The sequence below is a fragment of the Apodemus sylvaticus genome, chromosome 23 (assembly GCF_947179515.1).
Source record: "Apodemus sylvaticus chromosome 23, mApoSyl1.1, whole genome shotgun sequence".
Taxonomy (NCBI): Eukaryota; Metazoa; Chordata; class Mammalia; order Rodentia; family Muridae; genus Apodemus; species Apodemus sylvaticus.
In genome coordinates this window covers 33083183-33102927 of record NC_067494.1, presented here as the reverse complement: position 1 = coordinate 33102927, position 19745 = coordinate 33083183, and the positions used below count along the sequence as shown (strand labels likewise).

The following is a 19745-nucleotide window of genomic DNA, read 5'->3' as shown; positions in this document are numbered from 1 at the left end:
TATAGTATATATTGTATATAAATATATAGTATATATTGTATATAGATATATGCAGCGTATATGTTGCAAGATATTTCCTATCCATTTACATTGAGGCAGCGAGAGGCCAGTGATTAGAGGGGAGAGAGGAGGAGGAGCTAAGAGAAGCGAGGGGAGGAGAGAGAGAGGAGGCAGGAGGGACTAGTCAAGTGGAGCAGGGAAGGAGGTGCGGATATCCAGATGTCTTCAGACGTATTTCTGGTGTTTTGGAGAGATTAGAAATATTGGGGATAACTCCTGGGCATATACCCAGAGGTTTCCCCAGCATGCAATAAGGACACATGCTCCACTATGTTCATAGCAGCCCTATGTATAATAGCCAGAAGCTTGAAAGAACCCAGATGTCCCTCAATGGAGGAATGGATACAGAAAATGGAATTACACAATGGAATACTACTCAGCAATTAAAAACAATGAATTCATGAAATTCTTATGCAAATGGTTGGAACTTGAGAATATCATCCTAAGTAAGGTAACCCATTCACCAAATACACACATGGAATGCAGTCACTGATAAGTGGATATTATCCCAGAAACTCTGAATACACAAGACAAAATTCACATATCCAATGATTCCCAAGAAGAAGGAAGGAGAGGGCCCTGGTCCTGGAAAGGCTTGCTGCAGCATTGTAGTGACATAGAAGTGGGAGGGGTTGACTGGGGAATGGGCGGAAGGGAAGAGGGCTTATGGCACTTATGGGGAGGGGGAACTAGGAAAGGGGTAATCATTTGGGATGTAAACAAAGATTATAGAAAATAATAATAATAATAATAATAATAAATATTGGGGTAAGATCTTATCATTGTAAATTGGCTTTATAAAATTGGGAGTTTCTTATACACAAACATATTTGGTTAACGATTCAAGTTTAAGAGTCAGGCTTTATTGGATACTTGGAAGGAGAGGGAGCTGGGCAGAAGAGTGGGACTCCCATTGTTTACAGTCTGTGATGGAGAGGAAACACAGCTGGGATAATGTGAGAGTTAGCCGAAAGAGAGATTCTCCCTGAGGGGGAGATGCTGGGACTTGGTACAGGGGTCGTACTCTTAATATAATTATTTTCCCAGTTCATGTATGTGTGTGTGTGTGTGTGTGTGTGTGTGTGTGTGTGTGTGTGTGTGTGTGTAGTATGTATGTGGTGGCTATTCTTGGTTGTCAACACTTGGAATTAACTAAGATCCCAATCTGGGCCACATGTGAAAAGGATTTTGGATTAATTAAAAGTGGCAAATCTAATTTTAACAAGGTACTTAGTGTTGGAAAACACATATTTAATCTCGTTCTGCTGACCTGTGAAAACCTACTTCTAATATAGGCCAAAACTTCTGCAGGAAGTAATCTTTTGGAAGAAGTAAACTCTTGATAGTTCCCTAATTGCTCTGGCCTAGCATGTCCATTTCTTCACCGTCATTAGAGCCCACCACTTCAGGATTTGAGCATGTACTGGAGACCACCTGTGATATCCATCCTTGTCTACTGAGAAATTTCTGGATTCTTAGTATTTCCATTCAAAGCATCCATGTCTGGATTAGCTGGACTCCAGCCTGCGTGTCATTGCAATAAATCCCCTTTGTGTATATAGAGGTTCGCTCTATATGTTGTCACACTAGAGCGCCCTGACTACCACACCTGTCATGTGTTTAAGGTCATGTATGTTTCACAAGTTAAACTCTTTTTCATTTGATCAGTTGAGGCTCATCGGCAGTTATTTTGGAGGATGTGGAGACCACTGCTATCTCCATTAACCTTCCCATTCAATAATACTCTCTGCTGGAATGTACAAGCATATTGCTCTGTGTATGGTTTCCCTCGTGAACACTAAAGACATTTCCTCCATTTTGACTCATCCTGATTGTTCTAGAATGCATGTTGAGCATGCCCAACCTCTGTACTCTGCATGATCTCTTTAATCAGGAAAGTTGTCTCACCTGAACCAGGGGTGCTTTTGACTTGTGCCATTGTTCCCTGTTCTACCTGGGACCTAGACGACCTGGGAGCAAGGGCCAAAACAGGAGGGATGGAGGAAAAATAAGAGTGTGGATGCTGAAAAAGCCACAAGGAGTCACACTTTCAGCATATAAAAACAAGTATATGTTTTTAATGAGCTTTTCTCTTCTGGGTTGATCGCACTCTCCCCAAGAAGCTACCTATCAGCAGACCCAACCCTATGCAAGAGAAGGATTCTTCAAGTTGTTGGTTGGGCTGAATAAGACATGTCCAAAACATCCAGGCTATTGCTGTTGCCCTAAAGAACTGGAAGGTAGGTCTCTATTGCTGAAGACGCCATACAGTTCAGACAGGGGGTCATGAAGCCCTTTAGCTGGAACTGACCAGAAAACCTCCTTCCTGAGGACTTTGATGGAATCAAAAGTACCATACAAGTTTCTAAGTAGTGAAGGAACCAAAAGTCCCACCAGACAGCATAACTGTGAGCCACAACAGTGACCAGCATGGCATGGTACCCTTGAATGTGCATTAGTGGCACAAATACCTTGGTGGTAGCCAGTAGATGTCTAGATGAACTTGAGTCTTGCTCAAGAAGAGGGATGCAATGCCTGATTCTGGAAACCTAGCTAACTCTTCAGTGCTAACATAATCATGATTATTGGAGGAGAATCTATAACCACTACTTTACTAAACCAGAAAAATCCCTAGCATCAGTCTATGAGCTTTGTCCTTACACACAGATATTGTAGTCTTTAACCCTCATCAGGAAAGTTTTCTTTACAACAGAGAGCACTAGAGAGAGCACTAGAGAAAACCACAACTAATCCTATGCAGAGTTGTGGAGTCCTGGACTGTCTTAGCATATTCAGTGCTGTGAAGAAGCATCTTGACCAGGGCCACACTTATAAAGAAAACATTCCACTAGGTTGTCTTACATTTTCAGAGGTCAGTTTATTATCATCATGGTAGGAATCATGAAAGTCTCTAGGCTGATATGGTGCTGGAGAAGGAACTGGGTGGGAGTTCTTCATTTTGATCTAAGTACAGCCAGAGAAGACTTTCTATTCTGCAGGCAGCCAGGAGAAAGCCAGAGTAAGGTCTCTGAAGAACTGTGTGGAGCTTGAGAATAGTAGGAGACCTACAAAGCCCACCCCACAGTGTAACACTGCCTGCAATAAGGCCACACTTCCTCCAATAAGGCCACAACTGCTACCAGTGCAAATCCCTATGAGCCTACATATTCAGATCACCAAGGAGTACATCTACAGACCTCTCCTACACCTAAGGCTCAGAACACATTGTGAAACAAAAAACAGAGAGTCTAAGAGCCTGTGGATCAGGGCCTTTGCTGTGAATTACATCAGAAGCTATACCAGTGAAGACTCACAAACCAGATGGCTTAATATGAACTGAACCAGGAGCAAAGCAGTGTCTACACCAAAGTGCTGAGGTGAAGGGAGCACCTTCACAAAGAACTACAGGCAAATGGGCAATGCTGGGAGGAGGAGAGGTGACCCTGAACAGAAAAGAACACACAAATTGGTTGTCCAGTATCAAATGGTCAGTCCTAGAAACACACATATGAGTGACATTACATAGACTCAGCAGGTTCTGCTTGGAAATACATATGTACATATAAATTTATATATACTAATATAATAGCAATGGACAGGAAAAGAGTCCATGAATGTGAAAGAGGTCAGAGAGGGGTCCATGGGAAGTTCCTGAGGGAGTAAAGGGAAGGGGAAAGTGTTCTAATTTAAAAACAATGGCAAATATTAATTAAAAAATAATTATATTTCTATCTTTCCTGAAATTTGAGGAAATCTTTATTTATAGAGATTATATTGAAGAGTTTCACTGATCCCCTATGTGATATTGAAATGAAAACTGGACTATTGCTAGAGGAAGGAGTGAATGACCCGAAAGGTACTACAACCCCATAATAAGAATAATATCAACTAACTGGAGCACTCAGAGCTCCCAGGGACAAAGCCACCAACCTAAGAGTCATGGAGGGATCCAAGACTCCAGATACATAAGTAGCAGAGGATGGCTTTATCTGACATCAAGGGGAAGGGAGGGAGGTTTGATGCTTCGGAGTAGGGGGGATGCTAGAAGAGTGAGTGAGGTGTGAGGGGGTGAATGGGTGGAGAAGCACCCTCATCGAGGGAAAGGTGAGTGGGTGAGAGGGAATGGCACAGGATGAGCAGGTTGGTGGATGGCTAACCAGGAAGTGGGATATCATTTGAAATGTAAAAACAAACAAACAAAGCAAAACAAAAAGGGCCATTATCCAGCTGTGTAAGGGATAATATCCAGCTGTTTAAGGGATCCCAAAGCAAGGAATGGTGAGTTCTGTAAGGACAGTGTTTCCCTCTCAGACTCTGACTATTTCAGTCTCTTATATGGGGGTGTGTGAATGAATTCAATTGGTCAATCCCACGCAATGGGAAGAGGGATGAGAACCAATGAACCCCCAAGTCCATCTTGGAGTCTTGTGGGAAGATTAAGGTGCCAATAGAATGTCATGAATTTGTACATCTATCCAAATGTTGTTCAGACAAACTCTGTTCCTGACCACACTGAAAGTTTCCAAGCCAGTGTGTGAGGAGTGTGTGCTGCATAGGCTCTGTCAGACTCATCAGTGGGTGTCATTAGCTGTGGCTCATCCTGTACAGGCAAGCACTGAGCATCTCAAGTTCTTTTCCTGAATAACCCACAAGTTGGAGGTACTAGTTAATGTTCACACGAAGTTAATCTCTGTGTTGTATATTCACTCATCACACACACACACACACACACACACACACACACACACACACACACACAACTGAGAGCAGATTCACAAATTTGTTCCCAAGAGCATGCTGAGACAGTGGTGAATAAATTCATTAGACTGTAGACAGAGGATTTGGAAAGTCAATAGAGAGGAACTCCTAAGAGAAAAGAAACCTTTTGAGTCATGCTTCCCCAGTGAGATCTAGGACATGTGGGATTCAGATCTGGGTCTCTGGGCAGACATGATCACCAACAGAGAGCTGAGGCTAGTGAAAGACCCTGGGTCCTAAAGCAAGGTGCATAGAACCTGTGGATCCACACAAAAGGTTAATCTCTGTTCTGTAAGCACACACACACACACACACACACACACACACACACACCTTTACAAATATGTAGTAGACCTGCAAAACAGACTCAAAGAAAAAAAAGAGAGAGATCCACACATGATCTGCCAGGGATCTAAACATTTCCCATGCAGATGCCTGTTCTAGAACAGAAAGAAAAAAATTCAGTTTTTTTTGGTTTGGTTTGGTTTTGTTGTTTTTTCCAGACAGTGTTTCTCTATGTAGCCCTGGCTGTCCTGGAACTCACTCTGTAGACCATGCTGGCCTCAAACTGAGAAATCTGCCTGCCTCTGCCTCACAAGCACTGGGATAAAAGTTGTGCGCCACCACCAACCAGCTTCAGTTTTTTGTTTTATTTTTTTACCTCATTGTAGGAGTGTTTTATTTTTACCTTTGTACTCATTCATTTAATAAACACGGGGTCAGAATCAGGTGGTCACCCAAAGCAAACATCTACAATAGTTATGTTTAGGGCTTCATCTTTGATGACTCAATGAAACCCCAAGAGTTCACTTCAGATTTTATACAAAGTACAGAGAGAGTACAACACCAACCCTCATTAGACCTGGGTTCCAGTTCAGCACCAGCTCAGCCTTTGTGATCAAGAGGGGAGAGCACAGGTCTTGGGAGCAAGCACAACAGGCAATCCTCCATCTCTACAGCTGTCCAACACCTTGGCTGGTCCCTCCCACATACAGTGAATCTTCTCTAGTTCTGCCAGTGGGTGAGTGGTGGGTGGGTGGCCCTAGGTCTCAAGCGTTTGGGATTATTGAGCACCTGAGAGGGGTCTCTAACCCTAAACCTCCACCAGAAGCCTTAACAACATAGGAACTGGGGCACAGCCCAAGGGAGGGAACAGTCCATGTTCAGTCAGTAAATGAGATTAAGTTACAAGTCAGTCTGCTCAGAGTACACAGCCTGCCTCAACCCCCCCCCCCCCAAAAAAAAAGAAAAACCACGTGACTCAACCTCTCAAGTGCTGGAATTAGAGCTATGTGATATGATGCCCATCTGAGAGACATCTTAAACCTCAAGTAAGGTCCAGAAATGAGTAAATGGGAATGTCTGTCACCTATGTCACTAGAACAACACAATGCCAGTTCATACAGGTGACATACTTTTTTCACCAAGGCCACACCTCCTAAAACTATACAAACATGTAGAAACCTCCAGCTTCTCCAAATTGGGGCAAACATCTTCCTCTATAAAGGAGAGGCTCATTCAAAATAACACTTTACACATTAACATTGGAGTACACAGGATCATACCCAAGTTACAGAGCAGTAATGAAGCAACTCAGAGAGAAAGAATTCACTTACTGTAGGGATGAGTGGTCTCTGCTTATTGGGACCTGATCTGCCCTCCTAGGATGTCACTTGGGGTCTGTCTTTGAAGTGGTTCAGTTTGAAAGGTTTATTACATTTATGCATATGAGTGTTTTGTCTGTCTGTCTGTATGTATGTATGTGCAGCACACATGTCCCTGGTACCCTTGGAGTCCAAAAGAGGACATCAAGTCTCCTGGAACTAAAGCTGTAGGCAGTGGTGAGCCACCATGTGTTGTTCCTGAGAATCACCCTGGATCCTCTGCAAGAGCAACAAGTGCCCTAACTGATGCTTCACCTTTCTAACTCCAATGCTTCAGTTTCACAACACCATGAGCACAGGAGCCTGGGGTTGTCCTAGGACAGGAGCTCTAAGATTCTTTACCATCTGTTTTGTCTTTAATATTTTAAATCCAGCCCCTAATGTGTAGACTAACCATCCATCTATATTTAGTCTCTTGTGTTCTTTTAGCCATAGTCCTCTTAAGCAGTCAGGCATCTGGAGTTGTACCCTTTACACATCAGAGGACCACTGTCCTTGATATTACTGTCTCCTGACCACTGCACATGATGGGATTTTCTGTACCACACTGCTGGGATTTCAGGTTAGAGATGCAGATACTTACTACCCCACCCAGCCTTCAACAATCAGCACCCTCCCTGAGTTTCTCACCATGCAAATTTCCTTCTCTCTGGTCATTCTGTTTTTGTTTTTTGTTTTTGTTTTTGTTTGTTGAGACAGGGTTTCTCTGTGTAGCCCTGGCTGTCCTGGAACTCACTTTGTAGACCAGGCTGGCCTGGAACTAAGAAATCCACCTGCCTCTGCCTCTCCAGTGCTGGGATTAAAGGCATGCGCCACCACTGTCCAGCACTCTGGTCATTCTACATATGCTTCTGAACAAGGGTCTCCAGAATCCCACAGTGTAGCATGGACTCTTCACATTTCCCTGGAAATGTTTGCTTTTACATTCATCTGAGAACATGAATATATCTGAGATTTTTTTATCACCACTCTTTGAATACCAGATTTAACCATCTTAGATTTTCTCTGCTATTGGTGCTGTTCTAGTAGTGAGGACCATCCTCTGACCAGTTCCAGAAAACCATCCTTGGAATGCTACATTAGGTTCAGGACAGCTGGGAAAAGGGGGATAACGCTTTCTGCAGATATGAAGACCTTTTCTCTCTCTCTCTCTCTCTCTCTCTCTCTCTCTCTCTCTCTCTCTCTCTCTCTCTCACTGGTCACTGTCCTCGTGTCTCTCCACTCTCACAGACTGAGCATCCTTCTACTTCCTACCTTCTCCTCAGTCTAGAATCGCTGTTGCCCTCTTCTCACCCAATCTCTCTTCTTCCCTTCACCCTCTCACAGGTCAGCTCCTCTTCTGCCAACAGGAGAGATGAGATCCTGTCATTACCCTGCTCCCTTACTTACACGAGTCTGTTGAGGTCAGGGACATGGTTTTTCCCTTCCAAGTCAGGACCCACACAAATAGCTGTTGCACCATAAAGTGGTTGCAACCCTGTGTGTTATGTTATTTGCCGAGGACACAGAAGTTGAAGTGAGATTTGCTCAAATTTAAGTCCTATTCAAAGATTCAACTTTTGTTTACATTTTAGCATTAGCAACTATTACTGCACATGTGGGCCAACCTGCATCCAGGGAATGCATGTCCAACCTCTCTGTCCTGCTGATAATGCTCAGCTGCTTCCTCCTATACATGTTCTGTGGAGAATTCTTGACAATGACAGGTACGGGGCACAATATTGGAAGTAAGGTAAGGGACAGATGGATGAGGACTGAGGAAGCAGGAGTGAGTGAGTTCCAGGAGTACTGCTCTGGTCCCTCAGCTGCAGATTCTTACTGAGACCAGAGGCAGGAGATCCAGAGTTCATGTCACCTGCTAGCAATGACTTGTGCCTGTTTAGCCTGGACAGGACTGGAAGCTTGTCCCAGACCAGTGGAAATGCCAAGGGTACACAGCAGGTGCCTGTTCAGAGCAGGGTCCTACTTAGTAGCATTGCATGCTGCAGATGTGGGGACTATGGTGACACACATGTGTGTTCTTAATGTGTAGATGGAAGAGGATTCCATCTCACAGAACAAGAAAATGAGCATAAAAAGTGTGAGACACCCCAGTGCCAAGACCACTAATCTAATCATGGGCTACTTTTTCTCTCAGTGATTGCCCACAACATGGGATTACTTGATCTAGAGATTTGGATAAAAATATAGTTATGTAGCCATACCAAGCACAGGAAACAGAGTATCCAGATCTCTCTAGTGGGAGTGTGAAGCTTTAGCCCAGTGTATATAACTCATCAGTGTCTATGTCCGAGTGAGACAGAATTGGAGGAGCATGTACAAGGTGACATTCTCTACACCACCAACAAAAAGTAGATATATGTGCTATTCTATATGACTATATATGGGTGAAACAAACTATAACATAAGGTGATAGTTTTTGATATTATTACTATTATAGAATACTTGGTGTGGTATGCACTAAGTAGTCCAGTCATGGCCACATGCACACTGGAGCAGCAGAGAACTTGGAACCTTCTCCACCCCACAGGCTGGCTGCCTCTGTCACTCCTGAGTCACACCCTCTGATGCAGGTTCTGGGTTAGCTCTGCTCTGACAATGCTCAGAGAAGCTTCTCTGTGCACATCCAGAAGCTGTGGGGGAGGAGCTTGAACTCATGATTGTTGCCTCTGACCTCCACATGGGTGCTTATATACAAGTGCACTAGCATTCACATATCCTAAGAATGTGGACATTGCAGAGTGTAATGTTCACTGTTGAAGCACTGTATTTTGAAGCAGGATCTCACTCTGTAGACCAGGCTGGCCTGGAACTCACAGAAACACACATACCTTTAACTTGCCAGCATTAGGTTTTAAAGTATGTGCCACCCTGCCTGACTGGTTATTGGATTTTAAGCTCTAATGGTGTGCTACTAAAGTATTAGAGCTTTAAAATTGCCTATTTCGCAGAGATTACTCTGTAAACTTTATCAGCATTGAGTATGTGGGCAGTATCTGAGGCATCACTAAAGGAAAGCTGCAACAACGAAGCGTAGGAATCAGACACTGAGCACTGTTTGTTTAGTAGAGGTCAGAAGTGATGACAGCAGGTCCCCAGACCTTAGCACAACTGACCCCATGATGGGAGTGAATGAAAACAATGAGGTCCACTGAGGTCCATAGTTCTCAGAATGTCTCTGATTGTAATAACTTTGCTTTTTAGCTTCTGCTTTGGGCTAAGTCTTCCTAATATGTCAGCCTGGAACATGGTTTATGTGCTTACAAGATCTCCCTGGTAAAGGCTCCATTCTACACTGGGATCCCAAACATTTAGAATAATCAGGACCCGCTAAACATTAGGTGGCATGCTATTGTCTGAAACACCATTGGTGGAGAGCTAGGTACTAGAGGAAGTAAGGAGGGGAAACTGCAGTCAGGATATAAAGTAGTTATCGATTACTCTTTCAAAAAATCTGAGCAGTCTTGTCTGCTGAATTCCCCTAGAACAGTAATGTCCCTCCTCCAATTTTCTTACTAGAAGGTTCTTACCACAGGTTCTGGATGTCTAATTGCTGACTTAATGTCTATAAAGGGATCTCTTTCTGTTCAGATATTTGTAAACTTTCTTCATTTGATTGGTTTACAGGTGTTCTGGTTTCATGAACTGGTGCTGCCTATACTATACAATTTTTATTTGAAATTTTCAGAGTATGTTCAGAGTAGTCTCTTGTAATTATTTTACTTTACAGGGTTTTTTGGGGCTTCTCTTTCATTTGTGATTACAGAATTGTGGTATTCTTTTGTTCTTTCATCAGAATGTACAATGTACTGTGAAATTCACTAAACTTTTGAAATGACTTTGTTTCCAGTGAATTTCTTTACTGTTTCTATTCCATATTAAATTCTTACTGAGAAATATTTCACCGTCCTTGCACTACATTTTGTGTGCATATCAATATTTATCCATATCCCTTTCCTTTTTTATTTCATATATTTTGATTAGAAATCCTTGTTGGATGGGCTTGGTGGTTCAAGCATTTAATCTTAGCATTCTGGAGGCAGAGATAGGCAGATCTCTGAGTTAGACATCTCTGTCAACACAGCGAGTTCCAGCACAGGCAGGAGTATACATAAACACCTTGTCTTGAAAAAACAAAACAGAAAGAAAGGAAGGAAAAATGTGCTGTTTGTGGCCAAAGTGCAGAGAGTGTGTCTGCAGAATACAAATGGCACCTCTATGTCATAATCCCTGCCCCTGGAGCTCAGGGTCCATCATGAAGAAGGAACCCCTGATCCAGTCTTTACAGTAGTAAGTTTTACTTAATTAGCTTAAAGATTTATTGTTATTTTATATACTTTCATCTTCAGTGCTTTTTTATTTAGCAGAAGGTGAACAGATCTGGGCCTGAAGAAATACTGTTAGACTCACTGGAAAACATTCAATTAGAGAAGAGAGGAGCAGACTCATGCTGTGTCACAAGCTGCTGTGTAGACAGCTGCACACCCGGAGAGTGGGCCATGGCCCCTGAGGGAACATCAGGAGGAGGGAGGGGAAGTGAGGGGAGGGGAGGGGAGGGGAGGGTGAGGGTGAGGGTGAAGGTGAGGGTGAGGGTGAGGGAGAGGGAGAGAGTAGGAGAGGGAGCGGGAGAGGGAGAAGGAGAGGGAGAGGACATGCCATGGAGGACACTGAGCCCTTGAGAAGTTTCTACCTGACATCTCTTTGTTCTGTTCATTGTCTAGAAAGGCAGGGAGATAGGATATGAAATTAGCTGCTGTACATTTTAATTGAGAGTAAACTCTGTAACTATAACAAGACTGAAACTTACTAAAGTAATTCTAAAACAGAAACTAACCCATAAAGCTCTATACATGTCAATTTCCTCATGTAACTGTACTGACTGAAAATAGGTCCAAAGTAAATTACCATGGTCAGAATTTGATTCTGTCTTCAGTTCCTTTCACTCTCATTGTATCTATTGACTGACTCAGCTGAGTAATGTGTAACACAAACTAATATTAGAGAATTTCATGACTATTTAACACTTATGTGGGTGTTTTTATTATACTTATTTTTTGATAAAGAGATAAAGAATTAGAAATAAATCATGAAAACTATTTCCTTAACAAGTCTTAGATGTCTATATAAAATGATTGCTTTTAATAAAAATGAGCAGGATGCATTGTCCAGGTATCTTCAAGATCTTCTTAGATTAACATGTATAGTCATTTTTTATTTTAACATTGCATGACAAGTCATCTTATACATATGTCCCACTATACATCTGTCCTGTATTTATGAAGATAAAGTCTTTCCTGTTTGCTATTGTACAAAACATGAAAATGTTTCAATGATGATGTTTATAAAATAACATCAATCTCAAAGCCATGTATATCCAGGTGAACATGGCAGTTCTGAAAAGGACAATTGCTTTAATATGTTATGAAAATGTTACAGGGCTCAGTGAGGGCCCTCCTTCTCATGCCTGATGCTCTCTAGTCTGAAAGTCTGTCTTGTGTGACTGTATCCACCTCCCAGGGACCACACTATTCTAAACACACACATCACTTTGACAGCAGACAAAGGCTTCAGTCTGATCTGTCCCAATAGCTGAACTAACATTGGCACAAAGGATTAAAACCTGGTCATGGATCAGAAGGATCTTACCTTTCTATCCAACCTCCCTTTGTCTGGAGGGCACAGTGAGCATCCCACAGAGAGGACACACAGGCCATAAACTCTTATTATGAGTGTTTCTTGGCCAATGACCCATGACTTGGTTCCCCACAGAAAGGATGTTTTGCTCTCATTCTAGAGGTGGTGTGAAACCTCATCTTCACTGCGTTAGATTCTGTGGCAGGCACTGTCCTTTGAAAATAGCAATGTGAGTGTCTCTGTGTGGCTACCTGGAGCCTCATCCTTTCTCATTGTCCTAGATGTAGCAGCAGCGTGTGTCAGGAGGAACCTGCAGGGTCACTAAGATCTTGACACTCCTGAGCACTTGTGGTGACCATGTGTTGTTCAACCTTGGATCGTTAATCCAGATTTTCATTCACAATTCTTCCTGGTGACGCCAACACTGTGACTCTTGTCAATCAAGACTTTGTCCTCATCTAAAGCCTGGTGAGTCATTTGGGAAGAAGATTGAAGGCAAGGGAGAGAGGCACTGGGAACTCAGGTAGCCCATGGTGGAGGTAAGCTCTCTCTTTGGCCTGATGATGGGTTTGCTTTTAAATTAAAGAAATGTCAGAATGGTCCTGCTGGTGGCCTTTATAGCATAAGGGTCACCAAAGTGTATTGCAAGTCAGATTAGCTTTTAGTGGATCCAAATCTCAAAAACATGTATAATAGGGTTATTCTGGGCAGTAATGAAGGCCCGTTCTCTCCAGATGACTATGTGGACATGGGTCACCTGGAAACCATAGGCCAAATACATATAAGCACTGCCCATCTCCCTCCCCCATACGTACCTGCTAGAGAGCCTTACAGAATGCAAGTGGTTAGCTTAGGAAGATGAGCTTAAGTTATTAAGATGAGGCCCAGATTCTATAGCCTCTGGGAGAGTTATAATCATGATACCCTGGAGCCTGTGTCATGTCCCCATAAAATAACCTCCAGCATGCAGGCCAGATTGCAGGTAGAATATGAAGATTGATGAGATCTAGAGCGTTCTTTGTGGTGTGGAAGGGAAGAGTCTGATATTCTTTGATTGTGTTTCCTGACACCCTGTAGATGGTCTGTCACAGGAGAGCTTTAAGGGCCTGGAAAGGTTTTACAAGGTCTTAAAGCTGGTTACTTGAAAAACTCTTCATGAGACTTAAAATACCCAGTTTCCAAATGAACCAAGAGAAGTGAGAGTCCCAGTGCTGGATGGTACAATTTTATTTTTTTACATTATCACATTATTATTATTAATTATTATTACTATTATTATTATAATTATTATATTGCTATTGTTGTTTAATCACTATCATCTGACTGGATGTTTAAGGGAATGAAAGTACCACAAATGAACTTTGTTTTGTTATGATAAGTTGAAGGTCCCATCAGTTACTTTTAGTCTCTTGAAGAGACTTCATTTACTTTTCAATATTACTTGTGCCACCTGCTCTGATGAGTAAAGCTCTTGCTGTCCATGTGTCTTCTCTTGGAGCACAGAGGGCACTCCTCTTAAGATGCTGGAAGCAGACTGGGTAGAGTCCAAAATCTAGAATCTCCAGGCCTCTGTGTTAGTTTCAATGAAAATGGCCCCTGTGGGCTCACATGGTTCTCAGCTGGGGGAAGCATTTGGGAAGGATTGGGAGGTATGGCCTTATGTGAGAAGGCGTGTCACTGAGGGTGGGCTTTGGGGCTTCAAAAGACTTCCACCATTTCCACTCTGTTCCTCCTATGCCTCCTACTTAAGGATTAAGAAGTGTTCTCTCTGCTGTTTCTGCTACCGCACATTTACTCTACCATCATGAACTCTGACCCTCTGAAACCGGAAACCTAATTAAAAGTCCAATTAAAACTCATAAGAGTTTTATAAGTTGTCTTGGTCATGGTGTTTTCTCTCTGATGAAGGTGATAGGTAACTTTCCAGAGCTGTAGGCCTCTTTCTGAGATATCTTGTCCTTTGATGCCTCTGGAACATAGCTTACCTTAGACAAAAGCCAAAATATCAGTTGCTATCTCAGTCCCATGATCCTGACTAGTTTTGACTTCCAATTGTAACTATGGGAACAGATTTGTTCTTTAAGAAGAGTATTTTAATATAATATTTTACGTTAGCAAATCTTATTGTGAGAAAGATTTGCCTTCTCAAACAAATCAAATCAATTTACCTAATCAAACAAATGTATTTACAAATGGAAATCTTTTCTTACCCAAAAGCATTTCCTTTTTACTGTGGCTGTGTTTACACAGGTAAATATTTCATGTTTCTTTCTCACAGTGACTGGGTCCCTTCTGTTTTACTTTCCTTTCTAAAATTCTTCACATTTTAGAGTCTTTTCTCTCAAAGTCTTCAGAGCCTGGATATAGGCCACACCTCAGTATGCTCTGTCATGTATGTTCTCACTATGTTCACACATGTAGCTAGAGGACAGCCTCAAAGGGTGAAGTGCTCTCGATTGTTTCAGCACCTAACTTCAATTTCATGCTGACACTGAATGGTTTTACAGGTTATATAAGATGATCAATGTCAAAGAAACTAATTTGCCACCAGGGAGCCGGGAAACTCCACAGCCTCTGTGCATAGCCCACCAAGAAAGAGTGATCCGCCAGCGGGGCTTTCACTTCTGAGAGCAGAGGTAAGATCTCCACCTTCTCTCTGGAGGAGAAGAGCTAGGAGCACACAGGGCATAAGATCAGTGGAGCAACTTGGACAGAAGTCTTCCTGCTGCCATTGGCACCAGGGATCCAGGAGACTCTGCAGTCTTCTGGGCATAGCCGGTCAGGAGAGAGTGATCTCCCAGTGGTGCTTTCACTTCTGAGCTTAGAGGAGTAAGGACACAGGCTTACAGGCCCACAGGAGGAACAAACTCCAGCCAGAGACAAGAATACTAACTAGCACCAGATGGCAAAAAGCAAGCACAAGAACCCTACCAACAGAAACCAAGGCCACATGGCAACATCAGAACCCAGTTCTCCCATCACAGCAAGTCCCGGATACCTCAACACACCTGAAAAGCAAGAGTTGGATTTAAAATCGTATCTCATGATGCTGATAGAGGGCTTCAAGAAAGACTTAAATAACTCCCTTAAAGAAATACAGGAGAACATCAGTCAACAGGTAAAAGCCCTTAAAGATGAAACACAAAAATCCCTTAAAGAAATACAGGAGATCATGGGTCAACAGGCAGAAGCCCTTAAAGAAGAAGCACAAAGATGCATTAAAAATTACAGGAAAACACAAACAATCAAGTGAAGGAACTGAACAAAACCATCCAGGATCTAAAAGTGGAAGTAGAAACAATAAAGAAATAACAAAGTGAGACATCTCTGGAGATAGAATACTTTGGAAAGAATTCAGGAATCATAGATGCAAGCATCAACAACAGAATACAAGAGATAGAAGAAAGAATCTCAGGTGCTGAAGATATCATAGAAAACCTTGAGACAACAGTCAGAGGAAATGCAAAATGCAAAAGGCTTGTAACCCAAACCATCCAGGAACTCCAGGACACAATGAGAAGACCAAACCTAAGGATTATAGGTATAGACAAGAGTGAGGATTTATGTCTTAAAGGCCCAATAAATATCTTCAACAAAACTGTAGAAGAAAACTTCCCTAACCTAGAGAAAGAGATGCCCAGGAACATACAAGAAGCCTTCAGAACTCCAAACAGACTGGACCAGAACAGAAAATCCTCCCAGCACATAATAATCAAAACACCAAATTCACTAAACAAAGAAAGAATATTAAAAGCAGTAAGGGAAAGAGGGCAAGTAACTTATAAAAGCAGACCTATCAGAATCACACCAGACTTCTCACCAGAGACGATGAAAGCTAGAAGATCCTGGGCAGACCTCATACAGACCCTAAGAGAACACAAATGCCAGCCCAGGCTACTATACCCAGCAAAATTCTCAAACATCATAGATGGAGAAACCAAGATATTCCATGATAAAACCAAATTTGCACAATATCTGTCCACAAATCCAGCCCTACAAAGGATAATTGATAGAAAATGCCAATACAAGGAGGGAAACTACACCCTAGAAAAAGCAAGAAAATAATCTTCCAGCAAACCCAAAAGAAGATACCTGCAGAAACATAAAAATAACATCAAAAATAGCAGGAAGTAACAATCATTATTCCCTAATATCTCTTAACAACAATGGACTCAAATCCCCAATAAAAAGACATAGACTAACAGAAATATTTCTCATGTAAATCTTCAATTTTATCAGAAAATGTTTGTAATTCCCCTTTTAATTACTTAGTAACTTTTTATCACTTACGATTTTATTTTTCATGATAATCTTCAGTTTTAATGTCTTTCTATATATTTCCTCTATTTTTTAAATTTTTTTAATTGAGTATCTTTTTCATTTACATTACCAATGGTAAAACCTTTCCCAATTTCTCCCCTCCCAAAAGCCCCCCTCCCCAAAGATTCCCTACCCCTCCTCCCACCCCCTGCCTCCATGTATTTGCCCCTCTGCCAGACACAATCCCCCTTCCCCCCCATAGCCCCTCCCCCAGTCCGTTTCCTTTTGTTGGGGCCTCTACTGAGCCTTTACTTGACCAAAGAGCACTCCTCCAACTGATGCCCAACAAGGCATTGCTCTGCCATATTTTTGTCTTATTTCCTCTGTTTTATCAGAAATGTTTTCAATGTAAATCTTTGATTTTATCACAAATTTTGCTAATTACATCTTCAATTGATTTAGAAACAGTTTTTGTATCTACCATTTTATATGTAAAACTTTCCATGAAATAGTCAATTTTAATGTGTTTGTCTATATATTTCTTGAAATTTCCCAGTAATATTTCCCATGTAAATCTTCTATTTTATTTGAAAATGTTTATAATTCCACCTTCAATTAACTTAGAATTATCTTTATGCCTATCATTTTATCTGTATAATTTCTATGATAATCTTTAATTTTAACATGTTTTTCTATAAATCAATTTTATCAGAAATATTTTCCATGTAAATCTTCAAGTTTATCAGAAAATGTTTATAATTCCACTTTCAATCAACTTAGCAATACTTTTATGTCTACCATTATTATATCTATATAAAATTTTCCATGATAATCTTCAATTTTAACATGTTTTTCTACAATTTTATCAGAAATATGTTCCATGTAAATCTTCAATTCTGTCATAAAATGTTTCTAGCTCATATTTCAATTATTTTAGCAATCTTTTTTATGTGTACTAATTTACTCTTTAATTTTCCATGAAAATTGTCAATTTTAAAGTGTTTCTCTATGTATCTCTTCTATTTTATCTGAAATATTTTCATGTAAATCTTTAATTTTATCATAAAATGTTTTTACTTCCCTTTTCAATAAAAAAACCAAAGTAACCAATTTGTTACATTTGCTCACATTTAGTGCATTAAAAAGATTTACGACTAAATTTACATGTATGCTTTTATGTAAAATCTAGTTTGTATTAATCCCATTGGAAGGGAAACTTTAAATGATTCTATCATCTATCTATCTATCTATCTGTCTGTCTGTCTGTCTATCTATCTATCTATTTCACTATTTATGTAATGGTAGTTAACAAATACTGTGGGTAGCTGGACCCACAGAGCAAAAGGCACAGACGCAATTACTTAGAACCTCTACCCAAACTCTACATAGAAACTCAAAGGTCATGGAGATGTCCATGCTTCATCAGCCTGTTTCCATGGGGGAAGCTCAAATCCCAGTCACTAAGAACTCAGCCCAAGCACCGTGGGTCACATCTTTAATTCTGTGTTTCCTGCAGTGATTCCCAGGCCAGTGTGTGTGCAGAGAGCACACTGGGTAGGGCGTGTCTCAGATTCAACTGGTCGCCCTGGCTCATCCCCACCCCAGCCTCAAGCATCCCCTGAGGGGTATAAATGGTGTCTGTCCAGTGGCTGGGTGGCAGCATGAGTGACTGGATGGAACCTGCCATTGAGGCGCTCACCAAGGAGAAAGTGTTTGCTGAAAAGCAGCTGAGGGGAGAGAGAGCTGAGGCACAAAGTGCTTGCCTTGGGCCTTCATGAAGGTCCAGTTGACCCCTAGTACCCAAGTTTTAGGGCAAGGGTGGTAGAGCATGCTGGAAATCTCTGATCTGCTGAGGTAAATGGGACAAGTGATTCTTGGTGCTCAGGCAGCCGAGCCTGCCCACTTGCTAATCCCCATGTCAGTGACCCCCTCTGTCTCAAATAATACATCTGCAACTGCTAAAGAGCCACAGCCTGTGAGTTCTCTGCATCCCTGCACAGGCCTGAGCTCAGGGTGGGTGGGCACTACCCCTACCCATGAGCACTGAGCCCTGACCTTCACAAGAGACAAGGAAACAGAAAACAGAAGGACCAAGTATCAGCAGATTACCACAACCCCTGCCTGCCTTAGCAACATTTTCTCTGAAACTGATTGTTCTGGTGTCTGTGTACATATGAATGCATATAATATATGTATTCATGTGTATGTGTGTATATAGGTGATACACACACACTCACAAACACACACACACATAATTTGTTTTTGAGTGAGTGAACTCTGAACCACTGAACTCTGCCTGGCCTTTAACTCACCAGGGGTCCTCCTGTCTGCCTCCACCTCCCAAGAGCTGGGATGGAGGGCAAGGGCCACCACAGCAGCTGAGAAGTTGCTTTCATTTTGGAACTCCAGTCTCATAAGAGGCCCTATATTCCATCCTCCATTAACCAAGGAAAAAGTCCAGAAATGGTGGTTAGTGCATGCAATTCCAGACACAGGAAGAGCCACAGATTTTGAAAGCTGGCCAATCTAGCCAAGTCCTAGAACTCCTGAGTTCAGAGGAGACCCTGCTTCAAAAAACTAGGTGTACCTCAAGACCTGTGGACACCCATTACTGACCTCTGTCCTTAAAAGACCAGAGCATTGCGGTGGCAGAATTGATTAAAAAAAAAAAAAAAAAAAAAAAAAAAAAGCACAGCTGTCTGGCAGCCAACAACTGTGATATCCTGGGTGAGGCCAAAGTTCTTAGACTTTTTAAGACATATTTAAGAGGCACAGCAGGGAAGAAAGAGGAAGTGGGGGTGGGGAGATGGATAACTACAGTCAGAGAGGTGCTGGAAGGATCCCTAGTGGGCAGCAGGAATCTGAATGCAGCAGAGGTGTGGGGGTGCATGTGTGGTGGTGTCTCCACAGAAGCAAGCACACTGCAACCAGGGTGATTTCCTCTCTTTCTTTGGCTTCTGTCCAGGTTTGCTGCTGGGGATCACTCAGGACTAAGGCTGATGATGGCTGTGCTCCCTGAAGAATCTGCATACTTTGGACTCAGAAGCCTGGATCCCCTGCTGCTCTGTAGGTCACCACAGCTAGGGCCACCCAGTGTTCTCCCTTGCCTATCCACACTGCTCTCCCTTGCGTCACTCACCACGCCCCATTTGCAAGCCAACCAATACCTTCCTGGCACTTCACTTCTTCCCGCTCTTTTCCTCTTCCTGATCTTTATTTCGCGCGTGCTTTATTTCCCGCGGCGTCTCATTTCCCGGGACTCGGGAGCTTCACGTGCTAGGGTGCACACGCTGTGATTAGCAGCTTTCCTTCCTGACCCCACCCCGCAAAGCGCAGAGACTTGAGATAAGAGCAGGTCCGTGCTGCAGT

General features: G+C 42.2%; 2 protein-coding genes across 7 annotated transcripts in view; both read left to right on the top strand.

Annotated features, from left to right (window-relative positions):
- Positions 1-19745, top strand: part of LOC127674161 (UL16-binding protein 1-like) — a 564502-nt gene that overhangs the window by 195415 nt on the left and 349342 nt on the right. The gene's annotated exons all lie outside the window — the stretch shown is intronic.
- Positions 1-19745, top strand: part of LOC127674162 (UL16-binding protein 1-like) — a 231608-nt gene that overhangs the window by 31363 nt on the left and 180500 nt on the right. The gene's annotated exons all lie outside the window — the stretch shown is intronic.